The sequence below is a fragment of the Loxodonta africana genome, unplaced genomic scaffold (genome assembly GCF_030014295.1).
Source record: "Loxodonta africana isolate mLoxAfr1 unplaced genomic scaffold, mLoxAfr1.hap2 scaffold_67, whole genome shotgun sequence".
In the NCBI taxonomy this organism is placed as follows: Eukaryota; Metazoa; Chordata; class Mammalia; order Proboscidea; family Elephantidae; genus Loxodonta; species Loxodonta africana.
In genome coordinates this window covers 225,976-249,005 of record NW_026975400.1, presented here as the reverse complement: position 1 = coordinate 249,005, position 23,030 = coordinate 225,976, and the positions used below count along the sequence as shown (strand labels likewise).

The window sequence follows — 23,030 nt, the reverse complement described above, 5'->3', positions numbered from 1 at the left end:
GGACAAATATTGTATGAGACCATTTTTATAAGAACTCAAGAAAAGATTTAAACACAGTAGAAAACACTCTTCGATGGTTGCCAGTGTGGGAAGGGATGGAGAGGGTTTTCACTAATTAGATAGTAGATAGAATTATTTTAGGTGAAGGGAAGGACAACACACAATGGAGGGGAAGTCAGCACAATAGGACTTATCCAAAAGCTAAGAAGTTTCCAGGATACAACCAAACATTTTGAGGGACAGAGTAGCAGGGCGGAGGTCTGGGGACCATGGTTTCAGGGGACATCTAGGTGAATTGGCATAACAAAGCATATTAAGAAAACGTTGTGCATCTCACTTTGTTGAGTGGCATCTGGGGTCTTAAAAGCTAGCAAACTGCCATATGAGATGCATCAATTGCTCTCAAGCCATCTGGAGCAAAGGAGAATGGAAAACACCAAAGACACAAGGAAAATATTAGCCCAAGAGAAAGAAAGGGCTACATAAAGCAGAGACTCCATCAGCCTGAGACCAGAAGAACCAGATGGTGCCTGGCTACCACCAATAACTGCACTGAAACGGAACATGGCAGAGAATCCCTGATGAAGCAGGAGAAAAGTGGGATGCAGACCTCAAATTCCAGTAAAAAGACCAGACATAATGGTCTGAGATGGAGGTACCCCAGAGGTCATGACCCCCAGACTGTCTGTCAGCCAAAACTAAAACCCATTCTTGAAACCAACTCTTCAGACAAAGATTAGACTATAGGACCTAAAATGATACTGGTGAGGAGTGTGATTCTTAGCTTAAGTAGACACATGAGACTATATGGGCAGCTCCTATCTGGAGTCAAGGTGAGGAGGGAGAGGAGAACAGGAGCTGGTTGAATGGACACAGGAAACACAGGTGGAGAGAAGGAGTGTGCTGTCACATTGTAGTGAGAGCAACTAGGGTCACATAACAATGTGTACATAAGTTTTTGTATGAGAAACTGACTTGGATTGTAACTTTTCACTTAAAGCACAATAAAAAAAAATAAAAGAAAATCTAGTATAGACTCATGAACAACTTTTATGACCTTTGGGAGATGATGCTTTTCTTCTAAATTTATATCCTAAGATTTGCTGAAGCAGTGCATCAGCTCCCATTGAGGAGCTGTATTTCTTCCTTGGGTGTTCTGTGCACAATAATGCCAAAGCAAACTTTCTTGAAGTCAGGTATCATTACCTGGATCTTCTCCTCAGAAATCCACGATGAATTACCATTGTCAATTACTAGCTACACAAAGTTATTTTAATTCACATATATATACATATATACATATATCTTCAGTTTCTCTGCTATGCATTCCTTTCTACCCCCTCATCCAATTTCCAAAGTTCTAGTTAACCAGACCTTTTACTGGAGTGTCTATATGACATGGTCATTGTAGCTGCCATGACTCTGCTCAAGCTTTGCGCAAAGAAGAAGTGCATTCTGTCACTCTGGTTCCCTGATGCCCGGCTGACACAAAGTATTGCACAGCGGCGCCTTCTCTTACTCATTTCTCTTTTTTTGAATTTTTTTTTTGTATTTAAAACTCAAGTTATATGATAATTAAGTAATAGAAATGTTATAAATTTAAAAAGAAAAAGTATAGAGAGTATAAAGAGATTAAGAATGAGAGCATGAGATGAGACAGTGAAAGATTTCAGGCCCTTCCCGCCTCCCTGTCACAGCTGGCAACCCCCAATAATCTTTGGTTTGTATAAATTTGCTTATTTCATATAAGTAAGATCATACAGTAGTTGTCTTTTTGTGACTAACTTTCTTCAATCAGCATGATGTTTTCAAAGCCTAGCAAGAAAGAATTTTCAAATTCCAACTATAGCTAACCTCAGTTTCTGCTATCATTCCCAGTTCTCCATCCTTTCTCCAACTAGTGTACCCCCTTTGTCTCTTCTGTTGCTGCCCCATTCTGCCTTTCAGTGGCTGAGCCCTGCTTTCTGCTCTCTCCTTGGTCTCTGTATCCCTCTTACACACTGCTGGCAGGTTCCGTCTCTGGATCTTGTCTCTGGAGCTTTCCCTCCATCCAACACACACGACCTAGCTCTATCTCTTTCTGGATCCTGAAGTCTACAGTCCTTCCCACATATTCACAAACATACACAGACCTTTAGGTTGACATAGGCAACCCACCCAGACACAACCAGTCAAGGTGGTTGTGTGCTGTCTATCTGAGGTTTCTGGCATCAGGTTCTCAGATACGGACATCTCTTTCTGCCTCACGCTGAAGGAGTTTCTCTAATAAGGACAAGGGCTTCTATTCTGAGAAAAGCAATTTTAATCCCCTACTGTAGCTTGGTTAAGAAGGGTACAAGAAAGAGGTATGCATGTAAGAGTCTTAACTAAATATACGCATTCTTCTCTTTAAGTATAACTTCTCCGTAAAACAGCCTTTCAGTAAAAGAGGTTGAAAAGAGATGAGCATTGCTCTCGTTTGAGTGCTTACACCCCAAATTTACTAAGAAAATCACCCTTATAGAAAACTTCTTTCAATGACGTCACACATTTATTATGAAGTTATAGGGGAATGAGGTCATTTCTAAGTTCCAAAGGAACAAGTTCATTGGAATTCAATAAATGTGGAATTAAAGAAAAATAACTTCTTAAAAAATGAACTACCATAAACAGTGCCACTTTACAATGGAGATTTTGTCTTCCACAGCAGTGCCCCCAAAAGGTGGTGGGTCTTTGGGGAAGAAGAAAGAAACCATGGGGTCTGCAGAGGTGGAGGATGTGGTGATGGAGAGGCCTCCAGGGGTCCCTATGACCAAAGCTTTGGGCTCACAGGTGAGAATAAGTACCCTGAAAGCTCAACTAAATCTACTCTCTATTCTCAGAGGTCTCTACCAGAGGAAAATGCCCAAGAGTCAACAACATCCCAAACAAAAAGTCAAAGCTCCAGGCACAGGAAGATTCCAAAACAATCCGAGAGCTCTTTTCCTTCATCTTCCACCAAGCAGACCTCTCACTCCTCTAGCTACGGGGCTACTTCAGAGAAGCAATGGGTCAGGTGTGCACATTTCACCCAGGTGCACACAGTCAAGGGGGTGGCGGTCGCCTGGCAGACCAAAACCTCCTTTGCCCCCGTGGGCAAGATGCCCCAGGTCTTTGAGGCCGAGCTCTCTGAGGAGAGCACCATCGGCTCTGCCCCCAGACTGGCCAACACTGAGTCCCTGGTCAGCAACCTGGAGCCCTGGCAGGAGGGGCCCCAGACCTGTACCCAGGAGCCCACCGACCAAGAGAAGGAGCATTGGGAGAGCCCCCGCGCAGCCACCCCGGAGTGGCTGGTGACCCGTGAGCACGGCTTCCGCTGCGTGGCCTGCTGTCACGTGTTCGAGTCCCAGGAGGCCCTGGTTGCGCACGCGGCGCATGCTGTGAGCCAGGGCTTCAGCTGCCAGGTCTTCTTTGAAGAGCTGCTGGAGAGGCGGCTGCCAAGCTCAGTCCAGCGCAGGCCCCAACGCTGCCACCAGCTGGCCAGGCGTTACCTGATGGCCTCCAAGAAGAGGGAGGTGAGGGAGAAGAGAGCGGTCTGCAGGCACCTGGAGGAGCAGCTGGAGAAGCAGAGAGAAGAACTGAAGAGGCTGAGGCACCAGCTGGACAGGCTGCAGAGGCAGGCCAGGCTGCAGAAGGCACAGCACCAAGGCCAGAGGGGGAAGCACCTAAAGACCTGCTAGCACCCTGGGACTAGGAGGAGCAGGGCCTTTGGGCTGGAAACCTAGGCCCTTCAGGAGAGACCTCCATTCAGGTTCGTTTAACCCAGCTTCCCTGGAAGATCCTACCCTCCTTCCCCTCTGATCACCAGTCTTCCACCCCAAGGGCACAAAGAGCTCCAGCCCTAAGGGGGATCTGGATGGAAGAAGCCCCACATAGCTGACCGCAGACACCAGGTCCCCTCAGAGGCTCCCCTGGCCCAGAAGAGGACAGGACAGGCCTCATCTTGATGGTGAGATCTTGGGACCCTAAGGATGAGCACAGCATAAGTAGGGAAAGGGAAATGGGATTTCAGTGGGACTTGGGAGGCTAAGGGGGACCCTGTTGAGGTGTGATGGTGAAGGGGGTATCACTGAGTTCTTTGGAGGAGAAGGAATCAGAGAGATGGCAGGGTGTCAGGAAACCTGCCTGCAGGTGAGCAGTGGGCATAAAGCCCTAAACCAAGGACTCTGGGTCCCTTCCCAGCAGCATACAGGCAGAGAAAGAGGTAGGGCTTGGCAGGAGGAGTGGAGGGCCCGATGAAGGAAAATGAATTCACCCCAGCCATGTCTTCTGGTCTCCCAGGGTGAATTTGGGGTTATGATTAGGAAGCATTGTTGTTGCCTCATTAGGGGAATGTAACTGGGAGGTGGTGTAAAAAAATCCCCCTGGGTGTTAAGAGTTGATCCAGCGCTTGCAGGGTATTTCTTGTAGAGTATGTCCTCGGGTAAGGGGTAGAGCTTTGGAACTTTTTCATCTCCTTTAAATAAAGCTGTACATTCTGGTTCTTGACACGTCAATAAATGTTGTTAATTTTTTTTTTTTCCTGTGGTCAAATCTGACCTGTCCCGAGGTCAAAGAAATGGAAGAAAAAGGCCCTCTGAGGTGAAAGAAGCAAAAGAAAGGAGAGGCTTCTGAACCTGGGGAGAACAGCGAGAACACAGGTGACCAGAGGTATGGATGGAAGAGGCAAATTCAGGCCCAGACTCAACAGTGGACAAAAAAGACCAAGTCTCAGTCACAACATCAAATCCCAGGTGTGGGGAAGCCCTGGACATGACAGGGATGCATCCATCTCTCTGGGCCATGAGACCACAGAGGGCAGAGGAAAAGGAGGGCAGGGCCTCTAGGATGGGCACCTCCATCCACAGTCTGTCCTGTGTGTATGCCTCAGAGTGACAGAGACAGCTCCTGTGAGGGAGAGGGTCACAGGCAGAGAAAAGCCAAGGTGTTCAGGCCAGGTAAATTCTGCAGTCTCCTAAGGATCCAAAACAAAAATCAGAGATTCTCAGAGGTATCAGGGTGGGAGGGGTTGGCATTCCCAGGCTGGGGAGAGGCTGGCTGGGGAGGTACTGCTTTCTGAAATCTTTTCATCAACATCTTCTTAAAAGCTACCTTCCCAGTTGATGTCCTCTTTTATGCTCTAGGCTCAGACCTCAAAGGGCCTCGAATGCACAAAGGCGGGTTATACAGTGGGTCAAGGCAGGGAGGAGGTGGTACCAGCACATCCAGGAAAGAGAATTTTCTGGAGCGCCATGAGTTACCTAGTGAATCGCACATGGTGTCCAGCCTTCTACATTTAGCTGTAGACATGTGCTTGCAAACGTGTTTGGGGGTTAATTCTACTGAGTTCCCAAAATTATTTTTGGTCATTTCCAGTTATAGAGACCAGAAGAGCTCACTGGTTCCAGGAACAAGAAATCCACTGGATCTGATTATTACTGTCTGTGGTGTGCTCTCCTTCCAGTGATTAAAATCTTTTGTCTGTCATTATAGAAAATTTTCACCTATTTAAAATATCTAACGAAACACATTAAAATATACATGTATCTATAATGTTTATCAATTTCCAAAGTTCTGAAATTATTTTTTATTTTCAAGATTACAGATTTGTATGACAAAAAAGTTATGTCAGGGTCCCACCCTCATATGTAATTTGCTCCCGCTCCCACAAGGTATCCAATGTTAATAGACACATGTGTCCTTTCCTACACCTCTCTGCAGGGACACATACACACAGTCACAGGTACACAAGTACATCTGCTGGGGTGTTTGCTTTTATGGAGACTTCGTCTCACTCTACCCACATTGCTCTCGCCCCTTCTTTCACTTGACATTCTACCTTGATTCTCTGTAAGTCATTAGATATGGCACTAACACTATATTTTGGGGTCTTCAACTTACATGAATAATTTAAATAGATGGTATCAACTCAGTACACTTTATCTGGACTTATATATGTTGTTGTTAAAAGCTATCAAGTCAGTTCTGAGTCACAGTGACCCTAGGCACCACAGAACAAAACTCGGTCCGGTCATTGCAATCCTAATAATCGTTGCTATATTTGAGCACACTGTTGCAGCCACTGTATCAATCTCATTGAGGGTCTTCCTCTTTTTCCCTGGACCTCTGCTTTACTAAGCATGATGTTCTTTTCCAGGAACTGGTCCCTCTTGATAAGATCTCCAAAGCCATCCTTACTTCTAAGGAATATTCTGGCTTTCTCTGCTCAAGACAGATTTATTTGTCCATACACAACACTACTAATACAGAAGCATTATCATCCATGCTTTTTAAGTCCACTCTTCCTGCATGTTCTAATTCTCCTCCCCCTGTTCTTTCCCACAAGTGAATCCAAGGTAATTCAGGTTAACAATGTGGTAAGTCGTTTCTCCTATCCTTGCTTAAACAAGCACACACAGACATACATGTATCCTCATCTTCTCACTTATACACACACATAAACATCAACAGGTATTCAAGCATATTCAAACAATTGATATTGTTTAACCCAGATGTGCTCATTTTATATACACTTCTCTGCACCTTGATTGTTTCAGTAATACTTCCATAATACTTCATAGAGATTTCTCCCACTCAACTACTACAACTCTTTTTCATTCTAAGGACTCCCTGTTTTATTGAGGATGTAGCTTTACCATAAGTTCTCTATCATTCCACCATCAATGGACAAAGTTTCCTCATATTAATAATAACTATCCTTTCTATACTATAGGATTTGTTTCTGTGGAATAGACTCCACAGAGTGAGATTTTCAATTCAAAGGATGTTAAAAGTACAGAGCCACGGCCATGTCTTTCCCCTAGAGGCTGCCATAATGCACCTCTCCAGCCACGTCTCAGGGCATCCTTCTCCCCACAGCCCAGCCAGCCATAGGTGGTGCTGATTTTCCAATTCTGCCAGTTTCACTGGCAGTTTGATATTTTCTTAACTTGGACTATGTTTACTGGGCATGTGGATTTGCTCTGAATGAACTGTTTGAATTCACTGCTCATTGTTCAAGTGCTTAACTTTTATCCTTCTGTGTAAAATGGAAATTGTTATTAAGCCTTGTCATCTCCATTTCACATGATTTTCCAAATCTATCATTTGTGTATCACATTTTTGCAAGTTTGGCCCCCAGAACAATCACTTGAGTCAGCACCATTTATTAAATAAATATAATTTTCTTGAAATGCTACCTTTGTAAGTTATTGTGACTTCTTAACAGATTTTCTGTTTCATTGGTCGACTTGTCAGCTTCTATGCTATATAATATCAATTTGTTCTGTTACCCGAAGAGATAGACACCTGTTACTATCCTGCTTTTTCATGTTTTACTTTGGTAAAACCGCCCTGGTTTTGCAGCGATTAAGTGCTCAACTGCTAATCCAAAGAAAGTTTGGCAGGTCGGACCCACCAGGTGGCTCCAAGGGAGAAAGACCTGGTGTTCTGCTCCCGTAATGATTACGACCTAGAAAACCCTATGGGGCAGTCAGATGGGATCGCTTTGAGTCAAAAATCGTCTCCAAGTCTCATAACAACAGGAATATTCTTTGTTATCTACTGTACTATTTGTAGCATATGATTACTGTATACAGTTCAAAACAACTATCTTAATATTCCGGCTAGAAATGCATTCCACTTATATATTAGTTTTAGGGACCTCCATTTAATTGACAAGACATTCCATTTGAAAATATGGCATATTTTTGCATATATTCAGGTTTCATTTTATGTACTTTAATACATTGTCTTCCCTCATAGAGGTCCTTTGCTGCTCTGGTTAAAACAATGTTTTGCTAAATATTTTACAGTTTTGGACACAGTGTGATACAGTCAAGTAGTAGGGGAAAGAGAAGGGTCTGCCCTTCCCACCCTTGCCAATTTTAGACCCTTATTCTATACTGGAGAGAAACCATTGATTTTGATGCATTTGTCTTTTATGCAGGTATGTAATTATATCATCATTATTTTAAATATCTTTTAATACCTGTACTAGTTATTTAAATTTTCTAGTTCATTCCTTCACCTAAAAACTATGTTGAGTGATACCAAAATTTTTGTCTACTTCCAAATTTATCGGAATGGGTTTAATATTTTTCCATTTATCTCACACCTGATAAGTTTGGGGATTTGTTATGCGCCAATAGATAACTAATACTCTGAGCTACTGACCTTTATGGTAATCTACACACAACTTGTTTGTGACAGTTAAGTACTTCCACCTGGCCTCTGTTCAGCTGGGATACCATGATTTACATTGCTACTAGGCTGCCCAGCCTCCACTAAAACCTGAGCCTATAGAGAATTGTTCTTGTTAGCTGTCATCGAGTCCTTTCTGACTCATGACCACCCCATGTGGGCATAGTAGAAGTGTTCAGTAGGGTTTTCAAGGCTGTGATCCTTTAAAAGCAGATCGTCAGGACTGTCTTCTGAGGTGCCTTTGAGTAGGTTCAAACCACCAAACTTTCAGCTAGTATAGAACACTTAACTGTTTGTGGCATCCAGGGACCCCCTGCAAAGGTACATATTGGTAAGCTCCATGTTGCTGGTGCTCCCCTCAGCTCTACATTCCTTATTCTTTTAATGAAATGGGTGTCCTTCAGGACCTCCAAGAAATGGTCTTATAGAAGACTAACTCAGACATGCCCACATATTGGAGGCTTTTATTCCCTCTTCCAACACCTGACACAGTAGGTCTGGTATTTCGATTTCATAGAATGTGGGCCGCTGCCTTTTCCAAACTTCCAAAAGCAATCCCACAGCATATTAAACCCATTTCCAGAACCCTTGCTATGGCAATAAATCCTTGTCAACAAACAAAGTCTACATAAGAATTAGAGTGTTTCCTTGAATGGACAACATTTTACATGCCTCCATAAAGAAAATGCCTCAAGGGCAAAGTTTAAGAGTAAACCAAGGCATTTCCCATCACTCCTTACCTGAGAGGCTCTTCGTGAGGATTTCCTGACACACATGGCAAAGGACGTAGTAGACACTGCCTTCTTTTTTACCTCTTCCCTCCTAAACAAACAGAAACCTTTGCTAAGATGTCAGGTGTCAATTCCCAACTCCTCTTCTTATCCTGTATGTAAGTTCTGTAATGAGACCAGGACCCAGGCAGTATTTCCCATCTTTCAAAGTTTGGAGGTCCAGTGAAATCCTGTTACAAGTCACTAGAGCAGCCCAGGAGCTGGAAGACTGAAATTCCTGGTCCTCTGACAAGTGGGAAGGGCAGGGTGGGATTGGGCAGAGCCTCCTTGACCATCACTTGCCCCAACAGACTCTGGAGGCTGCTTCATGTTATAAGTCAAAGGCCCTTCCAGCCCAGTCGCATAAGAGCAGGGAAAGGCTTTTTCCATTGAAAGAAAAGATGGGCTCAGGAGCAGCAGGTTTGAGGCCATTCAGCTTCGGTCAGCTTTGCGGCTTCAGGACATCCTGGCCGCTGGTCACCTTCACAGCTGGGCCTTTATACCTTTTCACCTCTCTCCCATTTTTCTCCCAGTACCATGGGCTGTGGCTTCTGCTAGTTTCAAAGATTTCAGTGTTTCTGTAGCTCCTCGTCCCGCTCAGAGGAGGCAGGTTTGCAGGGTGTGAGGGACAAACCCATAGTGCTGCTTAGGTGTCCTTCAACAGAAACCCTCCTGAGGTGACAAACTGTCCTGACTGATCCTGACACCAAGACAGAGAGAAACTCAGTGAAAGGGTCATTGGCTTCTGCAAGTGTCAGCGCTCTCAGGGTCATGTCCTGGGGTCATGCCCAATTGCAGGAAAAATGAACTGACTCTGAACCAGTACACAGGCCCCGGAAGCCTCAGGAGGATTCTGTCTTAGTCTAACTCAGCACTGGGGAAATCCTCATGGGGTGGGAGCAGTGATATTCCTGGGATCTTTATTCTAAATTTTCAGAGCAGTTGATACAGTCTTGAGGTAGGAAAAGAGAAAGCTTGGGACCACAGGAGGGTGGCAAAAGAAGGAGCCTCTTATCACTCACTCCCTCTGGGGTCTTGTTCAGGTTTTTTTTTTTAATGCAACTTGGGCTCCAGGCAGGCACTTATTTCTAAAGTTGTATTTCTCTGTTTTAATTTATGATATCTAAGTCAAATCTGGAGTCTGGAGCTCATTTTGATAATTCGTCTTTAGTCTGTGCAGACAAGAGTCCGCTCACACCCATAATGAGAGCAGAGGAAATAAATTCCTCTTGCTCCTCAAACTAAGAGTACCACACTTGGGGAGCTCTCCTAGGGCAGCGCAGGCGGTGAGTCCACTCTGGGGCCCTGGGAGGGGGATGGGGTGGGTGCCAGGCAGTGTGGCTTCTGTGGCTTCACCTTCTTCTCCGGGAAGTGCATCTCGAAGGCCTCCACATTCGGATCCTGACGCTAACCACAAGTTCCCACCCTTCTGTGTCCACTGTCTGGACCCAAGTCCTCACATGCCTCCTCTGCCCTCCTATCCCATCATATGCGCTGTGATCAGGCTCAAGTGTGTACCCTGGGTCTCGCCCTCTATGGCCTTATGCTTCCCCTAGTTCTGTTGGGACCTGCCAGCCTGGTGGGTCTGAGGTCCAGGTGGGGCTGGGTGGGCTGGGACTGTCACAAAAGGCTCCTGAAGCCAGCTCTTTCCTGCTCCCCGCCAGCTTGTGGCAGGGCTGCCTGGGACCTCGCGCCTCCCCTGGGTGCCCCTCTCTGAGCATCCCTGCCGCCCCCTCCCCTAGTTCTTGAGGCGCCTTCTCTTGATGCACAGGTGCAACTGGGCACCCCACCGCACTGAACCCGAAGTCAGTTCTCAGCTAGATTATACACCTGAACCTGAAATGCACAACCTTAAAACCACTAGAACCAATAACTTGTTGTCATCTAATCCATTCCAACTCATAGGAACCATAAAGGGCAGAGTAGAACTGCCCTATAGGGTTCCCAAGGAGCGCTCGGTGGACTTGAACTGCCAACCTTTTAGTTAGCAGCTGTAGCTTTTAACCACTACTCCACAAGGTTTCTTAAAACTGCTAGATAGGTGTGAAATGAAAAAAGGAAAATTAAAAAAATTAAGAAAAAAAAAAATTACAGAATATGTAAAAGAAAAAAATAACAAAAGAAAAAAACAACTACAAAAAAATCACATAATATGAGACTGTAACCTCACATTATGGACTCAAGGAGGCTGGGTTGTATCTTTCTTTGCAAATAAGTCTTAGATAAGGGAATTGGTACCAGGAGTAGATACACACTCTCACTTCAGGAAAATGGAAAATCTGGGATTAATTGACCTGGATCAGGTGGAAAACAGTGATAACCACATAATATTTAAAGATGAAATCCTAACAGCCTAAAACATGCAGTGGAAATTTTTCTAAGGAAAGTAGCATCAGAAGAGGCCTTTAATCACTACACAAAATGGGTCAGTAGTTCGAGATCTCCCTACAAAGATGGAATCAACTCGATGGCCAACTGGTTTTGGGTTTGGTAGATCACTTTTAGGCAGGTTCCAGCAAACATGCAAAAAACAGATCATTTCAACCTTGTACACAGTCAATAAAGAAGAGAAAGCTATGAGATGCTCCCCAACTTGTTCCCTAAGGCTACTTTAATATTGATACCAAATTAGAAAAGGAAGGTATAAGAAGAGTTACAGGACAAGCACACTAAGCAACTGAGATGCAAAAATCTACATAAAATGCTGGCAAAGAAATCCAGCAAAGTATAAAGCACGTAATATGCGAGCATCAAGGGGGTTTATTGTCAGCATACAAGCTTGAGTGAACTTTAAAGATTTAATAATTTAATTCACCACATGTGTAGGTTAAGGAAGAAAAGACATAGGTTCACCTCAAGAGACGGTGAAAAAGCAGTGATAAAATCCAACCACACTGAGACATAAGAACTCTGAGCAAACATGGAACAGAAAAGGAGTTCCCGAATGTGGAAAACTACAACTAGCATGATAGTTCCTGGTGAAATGTGGGACATTCTCTTTAAAATTAATTAGAAATAAAATCAGGATGCTTTCTCTCATTATTTCTATTAAATATTTAACACTGGAGTACAAAAAGAAAAACATATAACTCTTATTATTCATAGATTATAGGAATGTCTCCACAGAAAAATTTAAAAACCATAGAAAATATTGGAATTAATATTAGTAAATCATAAATTTTTTTTTTTTTATAAATACGAAGTAAAAAATAAAGTGAATGTCTATGCAGCAGCATCAAGGCAACTCTGTCATAGCTCTCAGTGAAAGCAGAGGGCACTGACAGGGAAACAGCAGGATTCAGGTGGGCTAGACCAAGGAGGGGAGAGCACTATTTTACACTGGGCTGGATTTATAAGGACCGGTATGTGTGTTAGTTACCTAGTGCTGCCGAAAGAAAAAAAAAAAAAAAAAAAACACAATTGGGTGGCTTTAAAGAACAGAAATTTATTTTCTCACAGTTCAGGAGCCTACCTGTCTGAATTCAGGGCATGGCTTACGTCTACATCAGCTTCTAAAAGCTTCCAGCCACCCTTTGTGTTCCTGGTCTTGTAGATGCATCTGCTCCGTTGTCTGTCTTCCTCTGCCACTGAGTGTGTCTGTGTCTATTCTGCTCTTTGTATAACTCAGAAGGGACTAGGTTTAGGACGCAACCTACGCTAGTATGGCCTCATTAATATAATTTTAAAATCCCCTATATCCAAATCAGGTCACATTTACTGGTACAGTGGTTAGGATTTCAACATACCTTTTGGGGTTACACAATTCAGTCCATAATAGTGCCCTCACCAGATACTCTGGACTGAGAATACTACCATGAGCAGTTGAGAGTGGTTCTATTTTTTTTTCTGCATTAGTTGTTTGTAACTTGTCTCAGTGGTCACTCATATGAACTTTGGAGCAACTTTTATGAAGACCCTGACCAACCTTTTGTACCCATGTCCATTGTGTGGAAAAACACACAGACTCCCATCACTGAAGCCTTGGGAAATTCATTGATAAGTGTGGGGAATGGAGTTGGGACCAGAATTGTTTTGTGGCCTTGATAACATGGCATAGCTGTTAGATACCCACATGGAAATATCAGGTAATAATACTAACAGCTAACACTTACTGAGTACATGCAGTGGTGCCAGGATTCTTGTAAGGGCTTCTCCTTTCCTAAGATATTTGTTCTGCATGATAGCCCTATGCGGAATGTATCATTATAATGCACATTTTATACATGAAGAGGCCGATACAGAGATTTAAGCTGATATTTGAGTATAAGTCTGGACCCAGGAGGAGTTGAAATGGCTGGAGGTGTAAATCTCACATCCTCAGCTACAGACCGATGGCTGTGGACTCACTGAGGTATCTCAGAGAGAGGGTGTCAACACAGAGAGAGGACTAAACACCGAGCCCTAGGGCACCCTGACGCCTACAAGCTGGCCAGGTGAACCACAGCCAACAAAGCTCTCTGAAGGCCAGTGTGGTTCCTGGAAGGTGGTCTGTCCTTTCTCTAGGCCGAATTTCCCCACTGTCCTTCCCACCTGCACTGCCTTGTCCCCTTCCTAATGGCAGGGACAGTGTGTAACTTTCACCACTGCCCAAGATTCCAAGGTTACAATAACATTGGTATGGAAAGCAGAATGATGGAGTCAGGAAGCCTGGTGGTCACATGCAACCAGTTGGAAACAGAAAAGAGCAAATAAAGACGGGGAGAAGACCGTGAGCCAGAGGAGTAGGAGAAATGAATATTTCCTGAGTGCTAAGTAAGGCTGGGCGTCTGCTAGTGGCATGTAGTTCCTCATTTAAACTTCAGAGGGACACAATTAGTGGAATAGACATTGCTATCCACTTTCATCATGCAAACATTTTATTATCTTTAATTTTAACAGTAACTTCTTACAAAAACAAATGAGAAAATAGAAAAGAGTATAATAAAAGAATAAAAAAAGAAAACATCTCATCAATTCAGTACTATCATTTTGCCTCAGCAGCTACACATTTTTGTTGTTGATGTAAATATAACACACAACCTTTGCCAAGTGAACGAGTTGTATAGGTGTATACATTACTGACAGGAATTACATTAATCGGCTGTGCAACCCTACCCTTAATCTGTGTGATTTTTCCATAATTGTAAACAGAAGCTCAGTTTCCATATGCAATAAAAAAAAAAATACAATAACACCCCTTTATTCCCTCCCTCCTGTCCCTGGGAACCCCTATGAACTTTCATCTCTATACATTTGCCTGTTTTTGTAAAAGGCATGCTTTTTAATTTGAAAGTTCATGACAAGCTACAAGGGTGAATTCATGTGGAAGCAGAAGTTATTTGCAATACATACATCCTACTACAAACTTGGTTCTAAAATATACAAAGGATGATTCATAAAGAAAAAAAAGAATTCAATAGAAAGACAAGTAAATATTTGAACGCTCTCTAAAAGATTTCTGTATGGCCAACATCCATATGGAAAGGGACTACATCAGTTATCAGAGGAATTCTAATAAAAGCTCACAATGTGATCCTAATCCTGCACACCAGAATGGCTAAAATAAAAAAATAAAAAAAAAATGGAAATACCAACTATTTGGTAGAACATGGAGCAACTGGAATTCTAATCTACTGCTAGTGAAAGTGCAATTTGGTACAACCACTTTAAAAATGCTTTGGCCATATCTACTAAAGCTGTGAACATCCATATATTCTATGACCCAGCAATTCTACTTCTAGATACATACCCGATAGAAATGGGTACATATGTTCACCAAAACACATAAGTCTAACCATCTGCTAAGGAATGAACACCCTCCTTCTGAATGCCTAACTTTTGTTTTTAATTGTTCTTTAGATGAAGGTTTACAGAGCAAACTAGCTTCTCATTAAACAGTTAGGACGTATATTGTTTTATGACATTGGTTACCAACTCTAAGACATGTCAACACTCTCTCTTCTTGACCTTGGGTCCCCTATTACCAGCTTTCCTGTCCTCTCCTGCCTTCTAGTCCTTGTTCCTGGGCTGGTATGCCCCTGGAGTCTCATTTTGTTTTATGGGCCTGTCTAATCTTTGGTTAAGGGTGAACCTCAGGAGTGACTTCTTTATTGAGCTAAAAGGATGTCTGGGGGTCATATTCTCAGGGTTTCTCCAGTCTCTGTCAACCTAGAATTCTGGGGTTTTTTTTTTTTTTTTGAATTAGGATTTTGTTCTATATTTTTCTCCAGTTCTGTCCTGAATGCCTCACTTAAAAAGCACTATTCTCGTCTGTTCTAAGGTGATGGCCATATATAATGATAAGCTTATAAAGAAAAGTCTAGAGCTTTCTGTGAAATGCAGCAGCAAATCTCTAGAGGCTCATGTTCTTATAGCTTCTGTTCCCTCTGGAGCTACTGCTTCTGTCTGTCCTTCTGCTGGGCTGCACCACATGGAACCAGTTATAAAATTCAACCTCATCTTATAAATTCACAGGAGTCCTACTCACACAAAATTTTTATTAGCTATGAGAACAGGTGTGTAGAGGAGGTATAGAAGGGATTTCTATTGTAGCAAAGCAAAACCTTAAAATGAAATGGCTGGGAATGGCGGGCCTCCTTCTGTAAAAATGCTTTTCTACATGGAATATGGGAAAATGCAGTTAAGATATGGCTTATGCAGAAAGGCAAAACGGAGTGCTTGCAGCAATTTGGTAATCATTTAGATCACCTGTAAAAATATTTTCATCCTTTTTCTCATAGCTTACAGGAAATGAAATTCCAAAAGGATCGCATATTTAAAAGTAAAATACGTCACCATACAAATTTCAGAAGAAACTATGAGAGGTTTTGTTTTGCTTTTTGTTGGTAAAAGAGAAAGATTTTCTAAAAATCCCAAAGCTGTGAAGGCTCAAACTGGTAAGATACAGATATAGATGTTTGGCATATGAAAAACTATATGAAGAAAGCAAAAATACAGGCAAAAATCTGAAGAAAAATTCATAGGTTAAGGATTTGGAAGATATAGAAATGGTCAATAATCACATGATAAGAAGATCAACCTCATTAGTCATTAGGGAAATGCGAATCAAAACCAAAACGCACTATTATTTCAAAACCACTGAGATGGCTCAAATCAACAGGATGGACAACACAAGTGGTGAGGATGTGGAGAAACTGGAACCCTCATACATTGCTGGTGGACATGAAACATGATCCAATCGCTTTGGAAAACAGTTAGGTGCTTGCTCAGAAAGGTAAACATAGAGTTAGCATGCAACATAGCAATCCCACTCCTAGGTATGCATCCAGGACAACTGAAGCACGTTCACATAATAACTTACAAAAGAATTTTCATAGTAGAATTATTTATAAATAGCGAAAATGTGGAGAGAATCCGAAAGTCATGAACTGATAAACTGTGGTATACTCGTAAAATGGAATATTACTCAGCCATTAAAAGGCATCAGGTACTAATACATGGCACTATATGGACAAACCTTGAGAACGTTATGCTAAGTGAAAGAAGCCAAACAGAAATGACTGCGTGGTACATGATTCCATTTACATGAAATATCCAGAACAGACAAACCAACACAGACAGGAAGTAGATTAGCAGTTGCTATGTCTTGGAGGAAAGGAGTAATGAGATGACTACTAATATGTAGGGCGTTTATTTACAGGGTACTGAAAATATCCTGAAGCTAGACAGTGGTGATTGTTGCACAACTCTGTCCATATACTAGCAACCACAGAATTGTGCACATTATAAAAGGCAATGTTATGGCCGGTGAATTATATCTCAATAGAAATATTTGTGACTCCCGAAAGACTAACATTTCAGTTAAATATATAGAACCCATAAATCAGTAGGCGAAAAGAACCCATTTTACCATATCTCTCTCCAGCCAAAGTGAAGGGGGTACATTCTATTAATACATCTTATTTTTTTATCTCTTCATTAACAAGTTCTGTTCTCATTATACATAACTAGTCTCCATTTCTAATCATACATAACTAGTCTCCATTTCCTTATGTCAGTTTTCACTATTGTAACTACATAAACAGAGCACTTCCATAGTTTTTATAAAAACCCACCCACTCATTCAATCAGACATATCATTTTTGGAAGCTTCTTAGGTGCCAGAAACTAGGATACTCTGACCAACACAGCAGACAAGGTCCTGCCTGCATGGGCCTTCTATTTTTGTGGAGCACTCAGATGATAAACCAGCCAAACAGTATGTAATGTTACCTAACATCAGGAGGGAGGCGTATAATTTTGGAGGTGTCCCAACCTGTGTCTCTCTCATGAAGAGTTCCCTCTTGCCTCTGAACCCAGTGGAAAGTAAACACTTTGAAGGAACTGTGAGGTCAGTAAGTGTGAAAAAAGACATTTCATTTCAGTTTCATTTTGTTGGTATTACCTGCTACGCTGTCCACATTTTTTTAAACACTATCCTGCAGCTGACATCAACCAACCCCCCAAAAAACAAAAACAAAACCCGATGCCATGCAGTCGATTCCGACTCACAGCGACCCTGTAGGACACAGTAGGGTCTCCAAGGAGTTCCTCGTCTTAGGACACAAATAATTCCTGCTTATGAGAATCTGAAATTTGTTCACTGTGGATGTGTGAGGGACTCAGTAACACTTGCAGAGATTCCATGTGGGTGTGGTGCTCAAGTGTGAGCATTGGGAGGAATGGACCCCATGTGCACTTTGCATCCTTCTGGAGATTATGATACAACAAACATTCCCTCTTCATTGTCCTGCATCTTGTAAGAGAACAGAGGGAATTGTTAGGCAGAACCATTTGAAAATGCATGGCAAGAAATTTTATTGAAACATTAAATTCAAAATAAAATCTTCCTATGTTTTTCAACCTTCCCTACCTCATTTCAAGAGGTAACTGGACTCACAGAGTTAAAGCCCTGAAACTTCGAGACTCTGAAGAGTCTGTTGGAAGAGTCTCAGCTCATTGCAGTAATCACATTGAGTGAACTGGAAACCAAGGGAAGAGTGGGAGTCAGACAGCAGAGACCTACACATTGGGAAGGGGTGAGGCCTGCTTCTTGATAATGCCCTAGGCTAGGTGGCAGCACCTCAAAGGGTAATGCAGGCACACAAGTAGACAAACCACATTATGGTGTTCCCAGCCCTGCCAAGGTTCTCATGCTCCATCTGGGAATGGAAGCAGCAGAGACAATGCTTCTAGAGAGATCACCCACATAGGCTGAGGCGATGGGTGTGTTAAAGATCTCTAAACCTTGGTCCTTCTTTAGACCCCGGGGTACCTAGAAAATAAACCAACACCAAATATACCCCTACAAAGAAGTAAGGTTAAAATTTTACCCCAATTTTGTAAGCCGAGAGCTCTGAGTTGGAATTCAGTTTATTTAAAGAAATATCAAGTTTTCTTGCACACATGAATTTGTGCTGATTCACTTACAATTCATATTATTCATTCATCCACGAAGTCAGCAAACATTAACACTATAACAGCTACATGTGAGACCCTATGGCAGTTGCTCTTGATGATGAAATGACTCAGAGAATTTCCCTCAATGCCTGGTGAGAGAAACAGCCAAGTTAACAGTTGTATCAGTCATGTATTGCTGTGTAACAAATGACCCCAAATTGTCGTGTCTTAAAAGAGCAACAATTTACCAGCTCACAATTTTTCAAGTTGTCAGTTTGGAGCTCTTCTGATCTGGGTCAGCCTCAGTGGCTCACAACACGGCTTCCTCATGTGTCTACAATTTGCTTCCAGGTAGCTGGGAGCCAGTTCATAACATCAAGTCAGTGAAACCGCTGGATCCTCCCTCCATTGGTCTTCCATCATCTAGCAGGCTGGCCTGAGGGTGTTCCCATGAGTTCTCAGGGTTTAAGAGCAACAAAAGGGAAGTCTCAACGTAAAGTCTTTCAACTCTCTCATTTTATCAGGTTTTCTACCATCCCAATGTCCAAAACAATAACGTCAGCCCCAACTGAGGGATGGAGAAAGACTCCTACTGCTAATGAAAGGCGCTCCAGAGTCTCATAGAAGGCATGGGCACAGAGAGAGGATAAATGTGTAGACATTTCTTACATCAACCACAAAAAGTAAATGCAATTGTGTTTTATGCTGTGGTAAAGGGTTTTGCAGGTACAATGGAGTAGGGAGCAAGAAGTGAACAAATCTACCAGGAGGATATTTAGGGAAGTGATGTCTGAACCAAGTTGAGAATATGATTGGATAGTTAAGGTGTGAAAAAAGCCCCGGGTCCAGGAAGCCCCATGTCTTCTCCAGAGAGAAGTCTGAGGAGACAGGCTGAAGCCACTTAGGCATTTGGTACATTTGTGACCAGATGCAGATCATCTTTTGTTCTACTGTTTTCCAACCACTCGTCCCTATTTATAGTTTGGAGTCATACAAGAGTAGACCCTAGCATTTCCCTGTTGAAAATTTATTTTCCTCTGAGAAGTCATCACCACCCCAATGTTCTTAATTGCTTCCTCAAATGCTGTCTCCATTTAGCAGCTCCTTTTCTAAATGGGCTCCAGAGTGAAAGCAGAGCCTGGAAGATGCACAGGTCATGGACTTTCCCCAAGTCAACTCCTAAACCTCCCATTCTGGCTGGCCACAAATTCCTGAGTCTTAGCATTTTATGGTGAGCTCATAAGCCCAATCTGTTCCAATGGGGTCAGTTCTCTTAACCACCATGCTTCACCAGAGAGTAGGCCATCAGATGGGATGGGAGAGAAAATCTAGTCACGGGGAAGAGCCTGTGTGAAGCCTCAGAGGCTAAGGAGACCTGAGAGGTGTTCAGAGTGGACATTGTATGACCAGGGCTGGAGAGACATGATTCCAAGAGAGTCAAATGAGAAGTTTTGGACAAATCAACTCCTGGTCACACTGTAACGATTCCCTGTACTCTCTCTCTCCCCACCAAGGGATAGTAACGACATGGAGTGCAGAGAAAAGTTGCAATTCCTTTTTTATATCTAAGCCCCCTTTTCCCAGTCTGGGACTGGCAGTATTCAAGCTCCTACTTGAACAGTTCCATATTTTTCTTTTTGCTGTGTTTCTATTTAAAGTGGACCCATGGAACTGAGCAATGTCAGGAATGATGTCGCACAGGGTTATGGAAGCCATGCCATTCATGCTGATCTCACCTACTCTTTTGGAGAGGGTGTCGATCTGAGATCCTGTGGGAGAGCACCTGGAACTACTCTATCACAGAAATTCTGGACTAAACCGGAGTCCCCAAGTCACCAAACGGTCATGCATCATGAAGAACTGGGAAAAGGGATAAAGATCCTTCAGAACATCATTATGATTGGACATCTTCACCCGGAGAGGATGAAACAGTGATATACAAGGAAGAGGCCTTTCTCTAAGACTCTAGATAAGGGTGAGAGGAAAAATTGTCCCAGATTGATGTGTGTTATGGAACAAAGGGTCTGGTTTCCACCAGAAAAGACAGCCATGATAGGACAAGATGAAGGAATTGGGAATGGATAAGGTCATAAGGAGGAGCGTCCTGAGAAAGCATTTCCTGTCATTTGGTTGGCAATTAAGCAAATTCTTATATCAATAAGAAATGTAGGAATAAGTGAGGGATCAAGCTACAGAATTCATTGGGAGTTCGAGAGCTTTCCAGGCACTCTGTTGTTTAGGATCTGTACCTGGTGGAAAGGAAGGAAGCCAGTGCATAACTAGGGCAGAGAGTATAGGATGGGGGAAAGGGTGGTTAGAGAGAAGCATACTTATTATATTTTCTAATGACATGATATTAATGTACTATGTGAAGAATTAAGAAAATATCTCAGGAGGTTCTGGCAGTGAGAAGTTGAAGGAGCCCAGAGCCCACATCATTGAGGGCAGAAGATGGCTTGCAGACTCCTCCCCTAGATTCAGGAACTCCCCTTCTCCTCCTATGTCTTCTCCCCACATCTCCCGAAGGGCCTAAAAAACCCTCACAGCAAAGAGAGCTATAGGATAGAATTTTTTTACATTCCTTCTTTTCTGAACCTGAATTTTGTCTAGAATCTTTAATTTGCCACTCCTTTCAGGGCAGTTTTGTTGCCCTCTCCACTACCATTATTTTTGCTGCCCCCCACCACTACTCCAGTGCTGCCCTCCACTGGCCCTATTTCCTTTTGCTTCCTAGGTTTCTAACTGGCCTCTAAAACCCTCTTGAGAGATCCCCTGCTGCAACTTCTGTCACGGAGTCTGCACTCCACTCCCAAGATGCTTCCATCTCTTTCTTCCTTAACTCGCCAATCCTACCTTCATACTCAGAAAAATACAGACCCTTATGTTGACATATACAACCCACCCACACACACAGTTGATGTGGTTGTGTCTTGGCTACTGAGATTTGTACCATCGGACTCTCAAATATGGACATCTCTTTCGGCCTCACACTGAAAGAGTATTTCTCATAATGACATGGTGAGAGCTTTCTGTTCAGGGAAAGGCAATCTTAAAGGAGAAGCTTTAAATTATACATAAATATACAAATTTTCCTCTAAGTATAATTCTTTGAATAACAGGTCTTCCCTTAATGGCCACGTAAACCAGAGACGCCATCAGCCTGAAACCAGAAGAACTAGGTGGCGTGCAGCTACAGTCAATAACTGCCCTGACAGAGGATACTAGCTAGTTATAAAAATGATGGTACCCTCAAATACAGCCCTTATACTGAAAGAAAAGACCAATATGAATGTCAGAGATACTCTGAAACTTGCTCTTGAACGTAAAGTAGCTAAAGGAAATGAAAGAAATGATGAAGTAGAAGAGCTGAAGAGAAGATTTACAAAGGGCGGCTTGAGAAGACAAAGTATGATAATGACATGTGCAAAGACTTGGCGTTAGAAAAACAAACGGGAAGAACATGCTTGGCATCTCTCAAGCTAAAGGAACTGAAGAAAAAAATCCAAGCCTCGAGATGCAGTAGTGAAGGATTGTACGGGCAAAATATTGAACAACACAGGAAGCATCAAAATAAGATGGAAAGAATACACAGGGTCACGGCACAGACACACACACACACACAAAAGCATGGGTCGATGTTCAACCATTTCAGGAGGCAGCATGTTATCAAGAACTGATGGTACTGAAGGAAGAACTCCGAGCTTCACTGAAGGCATTGGCAAAACAAGACTCCAAGAACTGACAGGTACCAATTGAGATGTTTCAACAAACAGATGCAGCACTGGCTGAATAATTTAGCCAACCGATTGGAAGAGATCCATGTTTGTGCACATTCCAAAGAAAGTGATTCAACAAAATTCAGAAACTATCAAACAATATCATTAATATCAAAACCCAGTACAATTTTGCTGAAGATCATTAAAAAGAAGTTGCAACAGGAATTCAAGTCAGATTCAGAAGAGGATATGGAATCAGGAATATCATTACTGATGTCTGATAGATCTGGGCTGAAAGCAGAGAATACCAGAATACCAGAAAGATGTTTCCATGCGTTTTATTGACTATGAAATGGCATTATACTGTGTCAATCATAATAAACTACGGGTAACACTTCAAAGAATGGAAATTCTAGAACACTTAAGTTTGCTCATGTGAAACCTGTACATAGACCACGAGGCAGTTTTTCAGAGAGAACAAGGGGCACTATGTGGTTTAAAATCAGGAATAGTTTGTGTCAGGGTTCTATCCTTTCATCACATTTATTCGATCTGTATGCTGAGCAAATAATCCAAAAAGCTGCACTCTATGAAGAAGAATGTGGCATTAGGTTTAGAGGAAGATTCATTAACAACCTACGATATGCAGATAACACAAACTTGGTGAAAGTGAAGAGGACCTGAAGCACTTAGTGGTGAATATCAAAGACTACAACCTTCAGTATGGGTTGCACCTCAACATAAAGAAAACAAAAATCTTCGCAACTGGACCAATAAGCAACATCATGATAAACAGAGAAAAGATTGAAGTTATCAAGGATCTCATTTTATTCGGTTCCCCAGTCCACGCTCATGGAAGCAGCAATCAAGGAATCAAATGATGTATTTCAAATCTGCTGCAAAAGAACTCTTTAAGCTGGTGACAAGCACAGATGTCACTCGGAAGGCTAAGGTGTGCCTGACACAA

The 23,030-nt window shown here is 42.5% G+C and overlaps 1 long non-coding RNA gene across 1 annotated transcript in view; it reads right to left on the bottom strand.

Annotated features, from left to right (window-relative positions):
- Positions 1-303: 303 nt before the first annotated feature.
- The window catches only part of LOC135229951 (uncharacterized), a 200,155-nt gene continuing 177,428 nt past the window's right edge, over positions 304-23,030 (bottom strand). The window contains exons 5-6 of the long non-coding RNA XR_010320622.1: positions 8,940-9,021; positions 304-3,575 (exon numbers count right to left, since the gene is read on the bottom strand). This is a non-coding gene — a long non-coding RNA (uncharacterized LOC135229951). The remainder of the gene's footprint in view (positions 3,576-8,939; positions 9,022-23,030) is intronic.